Source organism: Tupaia chinensis, unplaced genomic scaffold (genome assembly GCF_000334495.1).
Source record: "Tupaia chinensis unplaced genomic scaffold, TupChi_1.0 Scaffold000567_1, whole genome shotgun sequence".
In the NCBI taxonomy this organism is placed as follows: domain Eukaryota; kingdom Metazoa; phylum Chordata; class Mammalia; order Scandentia; family Tupaiidae; genus Tupaia; species Tupaia belangeri.
In genome coordinates this window covers 114136-123390 of record NW_006160080.1, presented here as the reverse complement: position 1 = coordinate 123390, position 9255 = coordinate 114136, and the positions used below count along the sequence as shown (strand labels likewise).

Sequence of the window (9255 nt, the reverse complement as noted above, 5' to 3'; positions counted from 1 at the left end):
AGACAGAAGTCGTTTCTGCGTTCTCTTTTAGTGTAGCCACAGCCACATATGGCTACTGAGGACTTTAAAAGTGGCCACTGCAACTGAAGAACTAATTTTGTTTTGTTTGCTAGAAGGCACACGTAGTCACCAGAAAAAGACAGAGAGGCAGAGAGAGAGGGAGAGGGAGAAAGTAACCTCCAATGGGGCATGGTCATGCCACAATCCCTTCTCCTCCATTTCTCCATCTGTCAAGATTTGGCGAGCACACACATACACATGCCCAGCATGCTTTTCAGGTAACCAGGGTTAGGATTTGAATCGTAGTCAGTCATGGGGAATCCAGTAGCCTCAAACAGTATGCCACTGTCTGGCCCAAGGAGCTAAACTTTTAATTCAACTTTACTTATACTTAAATTTAAGTGATACACATGATTATTGGTTAATGTATTAGAAAATACAGCTCAGTGCAAAAGGAGCAACCCAAAGTATGAAGGACTTGTTCTCTGATGTGGCAATTGCATCTGTCAGTAGCCTATTGGCTTTCTGAGCAACCACTTTACTTCAAACCAGCTGGAAAATCTGTTTATAACATTTCCTCTCGGTCAGTCTGGCTCACTGGAACTACGGAGGACAGCCCGTTAGGTAGGCAAAAATACGTGACGATTTGTCTAGAACAAAGACTTCAGGCCAAGTAGAGTTGAAGAGGCAGAACTAAGACCAGAGGCAAAACCCAAATACAGTACTGTGCTGTACTTGCAAATTATACATGTGACCTCATTAATTAGGAAGCCTTATGAGTAGTATATGTTTGTTTTAATTCAGCTAGTTGCAAAAGATTAGAAATACAAATGACATTGGATCTATAAATTGGACTAGTATATAGCCTTTAAAAATGATATTGAGGGACCAGCAGATGACGTAATGGTTATGTCACTGGACTCCCACCCACATAGTTAACCACAGTTTGAGTCCTGGACCTGACAGCTTAAAACTCATGTCGTGCGTGTGTATGCGTGTGTGTGTGTGTGTGTGTGTGTGTGTGCCTAAACTCCCGAGAGGAGAATGGAGGAGAAGTGATTGATTTATTGGGGGGGGGTGGAGATTTCTCAATTTTTTAAATATGAAGAATAGTACCAGACTGTACAGACAATAAAGCCCAAGATTATGAGCAATTAAGCTCTGTATTTTGTGTGAGATTACAACCACTAAAGACTCTCTGCCCAGACTTCACCCACTTGTCCCCTAGATCTAACCAGGAGCCGGGACAAGCCAATCAGCAGCCATCTATATTTGAGTTCTGAGCGGCCCAGTTCAGGAATTATGACCACCGAAGATCCTCTGCCCAGACTTCATCCTCCTGCTCCCCAGATCTAGCCAGGAGCCAGATTAGAGCACCCTACTTATTCTTATTGTCTCTCTCCATCTCTCTCTATATATTTTTAATTTAAAAAAATTTTAAACTTCTTAGTTCTTTGCCACTCTTTTTTCTTGCTAATTCCTTCCTTTCCCCCTGCTCCCACAGGACAAGCCAATCAGCAGCCATCTATATTTGAGTTCTGAGAGGCCCTGCGCCACACAGTTTTTATTTTTTTGACAAGAAAAATATGTTTTTAATTGTTTTTGTCTTTTTTTCCCTCTCTCTCTCTCTCTCTCTTTTTTCCTATTCCTTTTTCTTTTTACCTTTCTCACTTTTCTGCTCATCCTCCACACACTGATTTTCTAGACAGGTCTAGGTCTAGCCAAATATCTGAATACTTTTAGGGTCAGACTAATCCTCAATTTTCATTGAATCAGCCATGCAAAGGGAGAAAAACGGTAGTGTGACTATAGGAGACTAGGTTGAAAAAAGGTCACCTCCTCCTGCATTCTTCTGAATGCTCAGATTTAACTCCAAAAACTATGAAAAATACATAATCCATCTGATAACCAGAAACCACAAGAGGCACAAGAAATATGAGAAACCAAGAAAATATCTCTCCGCTAAAGGAAAAGAATAACTCTTCTTCCTCCACAGACAATACAAGGGAAATCATGGAAATGTCAGATAAAGAATTTAAAATATTCATAGTGACAAAGCTAACAGAGATAAAAGAGAAGAGGGACAATGAGCTCCAGAACATGCAGGAGAAAAGAGACACCAAGTTCCAGGAGGTGAGGAAGTTCTTGCACATCATAAAAAAGAATTGTTAGAGAGGAAGATTATAATACAGGACATCAAAACATCCCTTGAAAATATCAAAAGCAGATTAGATCATGCAGAAGATTGAATCTCAGATGTAGAAGCTAGAACCTCTGACCTAGAAAAATTCACCAAAAAGACTGAGAAAATAACCAAAAAAATGAGAATAATATATGAGTAATATTAGATACCATTAAACGCCCAAACTTCCGGATCATCAGTATCCCAGAAAGTGAAGAAACTAATAAGGGCATTGATAATCTATTCCATGAAATCCTGGAAGAAAACTTTCCAAATCTAGAGAGGCACTCAAATATACATACCCAAGAATTACAAAGGGCTTTACATAGAATCAACCCAAGATCTACAAGGCACATCATAGTCAGATTGACCAAATCCACAGACAGAGACAAGATACTAAATTTGGCAAGAGAGAAATGTCAAGTTACTTTCAAAGGATATCTCATAAGGCTGTCAGACTTCTCATTGGAAACAATGCAAACAAGGGAAGAATGGGAAAATATATTCAAAGTCTTAAGTGAAAAACAATTTCAATCAAGAATGCTATACCCTGCAAGATTATCTTCATATGGGAAAAAAAGACAAAAACATCCTCAGATAAACAAAACCTGAAAGAATTTACCAACACCAGACCAGCTCTCCAAGAAGTGCTGAAGGGAGTGTTATACCAGGAAAACTAAAGTTGGACACAGAGAAATAAGAGTACAAAAAACAACCAAGAGAAAGGTCACCTAATGGTAGGGACAAGTCCAGAGTTGAATGTTAACTTCCAGAGTTTAAATGGAAAGATTAGGTAATAGTAACACTGCAAATTCAATAAAAGAAAGAATAATTACATGAGTCTGAACTAATAGAATTTTTTTTGGACTTCAGACTGAAACATTACTGATTTTCTTAGATACTTTGATTTCCATATTTAAGGAGCTTTGTCTTCTCTTGAACTGCTGATAGGTTCACCTACCTATTATTTGAACTGAATTCTAACTTCTTCCTGGCTTTAAGTTTTAAGCAAATTTCTCTTAACATTTTTTGATTTTGATCTATGAAAACCAAAACTGTTTTTCTTGAAATAAAAAAGCATTAAAAATACCTATTAATACCTATTTAATGACTGCAGTAAGCTATATAGCTCCAGCAAGGTGCTACTTTATAGTATGTTCACATTACTCACTGAGATTTATGCCTAAAGTCAGACATGTGTTCACAGATCTATATATCAGCTGTGCTTGCTATGAAAAGTTTTAAAATTAATTAAGATCTTTAGTGAATCAATAAGATGTGGGGAATAAAAGGAATGGAAAACAACTGTACATGCCAGTGTCAGTATGGGAGAAGTGGAGGGAGGATGGCAGAGAGTGAGAGGTAGGGAATCAAGGGGGAAACAAAGCAAAATATATAAAAACAAAAAATAGAAAAATATTTGTTGATGATAACATGTATGGTAATATCCTTGATTGAGCCAATATACAATGTATTCTGTCGGAAAATCTCATTTTGTATACTGTATTGATGTACAGTGAATGACTGTAAATAAATAAATAAATTAGGGACCAGCAGTTAGCGTAATGGCTATGTCGCTGGACTCCCACGTAGTCGACTGCGGTTCACGTCCCAGACCCCGGTGACTTAAAACTCACGCCGGGTGCGTGTGCATACGTGCCAAAGATCCCGAGAGGTGAATGGAGGAGAAGGGATTGTGGCGTGACCATCCCCCCTGGGGGGTGATTTCTCACTTCTCTTGTCTGGTCTCTGTCTGTCTGTCTGGCGAGCGCACGTGCCTATAACAAAAAACCTCTCCAAAAAATAAACAAATAAATTAGAAAAAAAGCTCTGTCTTTTGTTACTTCCATATGGTGATTTTCATCATACAGAAAAAATACATATGTAGTCTAAGTTACTAGTTGCTTTCTGTAAGACTTCTTATTTTGATTTATAGTTAGAAAAACTTCCTCCATTCGGAGGTATTAATGGATTTTTCTGTGCTTATCCTAGCACTGTTATGGTGATATTTTTCATATTTAATATACCTGGAGTATATTCTTATGCAAGGGTACTTTTAAAAGTTTGCAAAAATATGGAATTAAATTATGATCCATGAATTTTTTTTTTTTGGAGAGATTTTCACTGTAGGGCGTGTGCGCTCGCCAGACAGACAGAGAGAGACATAGAGACAGAAAGCGAGAAATCACCCCCCAGGGGGGTTTTTTTAATCCCTTCTCCTCCATTCTCCTCTCGGGATCTTGGGCACGCACGCACACGTGCCCGGCGTGAGTTTTAAGCCACCGGGTCCGGGACATGAACTGCGGTCGACTACGTGGGAGTCCAGCGACATAGCCATTACGCCAACTGCTGGTTCCCTGATCCATGAATTTTTTGAAGTAACCTCATATAAGGTTTGAATGTTGGCTCCAACATTTTTCCCCAAGTGTCTACTCAGTTGTTTCCCAAATGCATTTTTTCAAAACTTGCCAGAGGACTTGTCTGCTCACAGAGATAGAGAGGGAGAGGGAGAAAGCACTTCCCAGTGGGGCATGGTCATGCAATAACCCCTTTTCTTCCATTTCTCTGCCCTGCCAGGGTTTTGGACACATATGCACACATACCCAGTTCGTTTTTCAAGCCACATATTCAGCCATATGCGATTAAGCTCCTCCAACCACCAGGCCACAGGCTAGCCCTTCCATCAGCATGTAGTAAGTTTTATTTCTTCTCATTGATCTGAGGGCCTATCTTTATCATAAAATAAATTCTAATATGTAGTCAGACAAATTTATGAATTTACTGTTTTCTTCCTGTGATGGTTAATTATATGTGTCAACTTGACTGGGTCATAGGGTTAAACTGGTATGTCCATGAGAGTGTTTCTGAAAGAGATTAGGATTTGAATCAGTGGGCTAAGTAAAGCAAAGAACCCTCCCTCATGTGCCTGGGCCTCATTCAATTCACTGAGGACTTAAACAGAGCAAAAAGGCAGAGGAAGGTTGAATTTGCTCTCTGCCTAGTTGAGCTGAGACACTGATCTGCTTTCAGTGCTTCTGATTCTCAAGCCTTGAGACCGGGTCTACAATCTATACCACTGGCCTTTCAACTACACCTCCAGCTTTCCTGGGTCTCCAGCTTACGGATGGTAGATTGTGGGACTTCTCAGCTTTCATAGTGGCATAAGCCAATACCTTATAATAAATCTCTCTGTATCTATATCATCTATCTATACTATATCTATCCTGTTGGTTCTTTTTCTCTGGAGAACAATGACTAATATGTTTCCTAAGATCAATCTCTTTACTTGTGTGCCAGTGCTACACCATGTAATTATTGAGGCTTTATAACCTCATGAATCTAAATATCCTCACTTTCTTTTTGAGAATTCCCCTTGACTATTCATGTGGTGTACATGAGTTTAAAAGTAGCATTATCTATTTTTAAATCCTATATCCCCTTCTTCTCCATCCTCTTCCCGGGATCTTGGGCACACATGCACATGTGCCCATAGTGATTTTCAAGCCACCAGGTCTGGGAATCAAACTGTAGTTGATCATGTGGGAGTCCAGCAACATAACTGCTACACCATTTGCTGGTCCCTTAAATCTTTTGTTTCTTTAAGAAACATTTTAAGTTTTCTTGCAAACTTTCTTTGTTAAACTTATTTCTAAGTATTTTATATTTTTCTTTCCATTACAAATAGGGCTCTTTCTTCCATTATATCTTTATATCATTATACCATTTGACTGTGATTTATCTATGTCAAATGTACTTTTATCTATAAATTAATACTTACTCCACTAATTATCAAACGATCTTATTTTTGTAGTAGTTTTCATTTCCATGATTTATTTTTTATTGTGTTTTCTAATTGTGTTTGCTACTTCCAGAATATAATTTTTAAAACTTTGGGGCTGGCACGTGGCATGGTGGTTAAGGGCACTGAACTCCAACATGACCGACTGTGGTCCAAGTCCTGGACCTGGCAGCTTGCTTTCTCACTTTCTCTCTCCTTCGCTCTCGCTCTCATTCTGTCCCTCTCTGGTCAAAAATGTAAAAATAAATACATAAATAGAGTTAAATAAAATAATTCTTTAAAAAATTAATATGGTAACAATCCTTTCTATATTTGCATTCTATTTACATTTGAACTGAGATCAATGTTGTTTATCAAGTTAGGGAAGTCACTATTCATTTCTATTTTCTTAATAAGTTCTAAATACTGGGGACCAACAGGTGGTGTGGTGGGTAAGACACTGGACAATCCCACATGGCAGACCATGGTTCAAGTCCTGGACCTGGTGGCTTGCTTTCTCACTTCCTCTCTCTGTCTCTCTCTAATTAAAATACATGAATGAATAAATAAAATTAAATAAATAATTTTAAAAATAAGTTCTAAATACTATATAATGAATTTTAGAAATGTCTTTTAATATTATATGGAAATGACCTTTTTTTTTCTACTTAGATTCACTGATAAAATGAATTATCTTAATATCGTTGTTAATAATGAGTCATCTTATGGGCCCATGGCCTAGTAGTTAAGGAAAATGGATCCCACATGGCCAACTTTGGAGAGCAGCCATTCTGAGCAAACATGGTGACCTTCATACACATGCAGAAACGCAGTTCTGTAAGCTGTCATTGGCATGGCAATAAAAACAATTAACATATGAACGTGCTAGTTGCATGCTGTTATCGATACTGCAGAGTATTATAGGGTTAAAGGAAGTCATGTGTGTTTATCAGAACCAGCCCCAAAAGATCAGAGAAATTACATGGCACCAGTTGTCCTCGCATCATCGACTGATTAACATCTGAAAACAACTGACTTTGTATTCTATTTCCACTTCTCCCATTTTCTGCCCTAAAAATAACAAACCTAAAGCTGGTTCATGGCTGCAGCTTTCCCCATCAGAGAAGTCAGGCCCACCTGATCCTCACTTTTCTATACTTGTATGTCTTTGTGTGTTTATTTTTATGTTTATTTCTAAAACAAAAAAATGCATTCTGCCAAGCAGGTCCCAGCAGCCAATCATGTGGTTCTAGATTTGAACCTGGAGAAACAGCTTGAGAACCATGCTAGGTATGTATGCGTACATGCCCAGAATCCCAATGGGGTGGTGAAATGGAGGAGAAAGGATTGTGGTGTGAGCACATACCATAGAGGACACTTTCCAGCCCCCCCTCCTTTTCCCTTTGACTCTTCCTCTCTTCCTTTCTCTCTCGCACATGCTCTCTCTCTGGTAAATAGAAAAAATAAAAAATGAACTCTCTTGTATTACTAGGAGAAATGCTACTCAGCAAAGAATAAATATATTCTAATGTACTACTGGATTCTATTTCTAATATTGTTTTTAATTTGTGAGAGGATTTATGCACTCACAGGAGATAGAGAAAGAGAGGGAAAGTGAGAACCCCCCCCTCCACACACACACACACACACACACATACAGAGCATGGTCATGTTGCAATCCTGTCTCCTCCATTTCTCCCTCCTTTCAGGATTCTGAGCATGCATGCACAAGTGCCTGCAGTATTTCTCAACCTATCAGGTCTGGGACTTAAACTGTATGGATGGTCATGTGGGATCCAGTTGCCTTAATCACCATACCATGGTCTGGTTCTCTAATATTTTACTTTAGCTTTTATATTCTTCAGAGATAGCAGTGTATAGTTTATTTTGGGGGTAGGGGTCCAAACTTTTGAAGGATGTTGGTATCAGTTATCCTGACTTCAAAAAATATTTAGGTAGCTTTTATTCTTTTTTTTTTTTTTTGGAGAGTGAGTCCAGCGACATAGCCATTATGCTAACTGCTGGTTCCCAGTAGCTTTTATTCTTGTGAAAATGTTTTGTAATCAATAAAAATCCCATAAAACAAGTATGAGCAAATATCATTGTAGTTTAGTTATGTTATGAATCAAACAGAATTTTGTATGTTGATGTAGGAAACACCACCTACACTTAATTCTCTCTAAACATATATCTTTTAAGACAGGGCTCACCATGTTGTGATCCTCCCCTCAGTTGGAATTACAGGCACACATCACCACACCTGGCTCTTCTTCAGACAGGGTGTTTCCCAGGCTAGCCTCAAGCTCAAAATCCTCTTGTGTCAATCCCAGTTGCTGGGATTATTAGTACATGCCACCATGTCTACACTACCACACCTGGCTTTTAAGTTGGACAGAGAATTGAACCCTCCCATGTGGTCCCAGACTGAGGAGCATAGCATCTTAGCAATGTGCATTATAGTGGTTGGGTCAAGTGCAGGAGGGAAAAATAAATCCCAAGTTCAAAACAGCTGACTTATATTAAAATTTCTGGACAGCTGTTGATGGATTCTATGTTTATCCTGAGATTCTATGACAATATTTCTCTAAGGTTTTTTTTTTTTTTGACTTCGGCTTTTTCTGTTTTCAATTTTATGATTTCCTGTTTTCATTCCATTGTTGTACATCTCTATAGCATGATGGTTTTTCTTTTTTTCTTTTCTTTTCTCTTCTTTTTTTGGAGAGGTTTTTGCTATAGGGCACGTACACTCGCCAGAAAGTCAGAGAGAGACAGAGAGTCAGAAAGTGAGAAATCACAGGAGATAGAGAAAGAGAGGGAAAGTGAGAACCCCCCCCTCCACACACACACACACACACACACATACAGAGCATGGTCATGTTGCAATCCTGTCTCCTCCATTTCTCCCTCCTTTCAGGATTCTGAGCATGCATGCACAAGTGCCTGGAGTATTTCTCAACCTATCAGGTCTGGGACTTAAACTGTATGGATGGTCATGTGGGATCCAGTTGCCTTAATCACCATACCATGGGCTGGTTCTCTAATATTTTACTTTAGCTTTTATATTCTTCAGAGATAGCAGTGTATAGTTTATTTTGGGGGTAGGGGTCCAAACTTTTGAAGGATGTTGGTATCAGTTATCCTGACTTCAAAAAATAATTAGGTAGCTTTTATTCTTTTTTTTTTTTTTTGGAGAGATTTTCGCTATAGGGCGCGTGCGCTCACCAGACAGACAGAGAGAGACATAGAGACAGAAAGCGAGAAATCATCCCCCAGGGGGGATGGTCACGCCGCAATC

At 38.8% G+C, this 9255-nt stretch overlaps 1 protein-coding gene across 3 annotated transcripts in view; it reads right to left on the bottom strand.

Annotated features, from left to right (window-relative positions):
* The window catches only part of CA5B (carbonic anhydrase 5B), a 53507-nt gene that overhangs the window by 2627 nt on the left and 41625 nt on the right, over nt 1-9255 (bottom strand). The window lies entirely within an intron of this gene.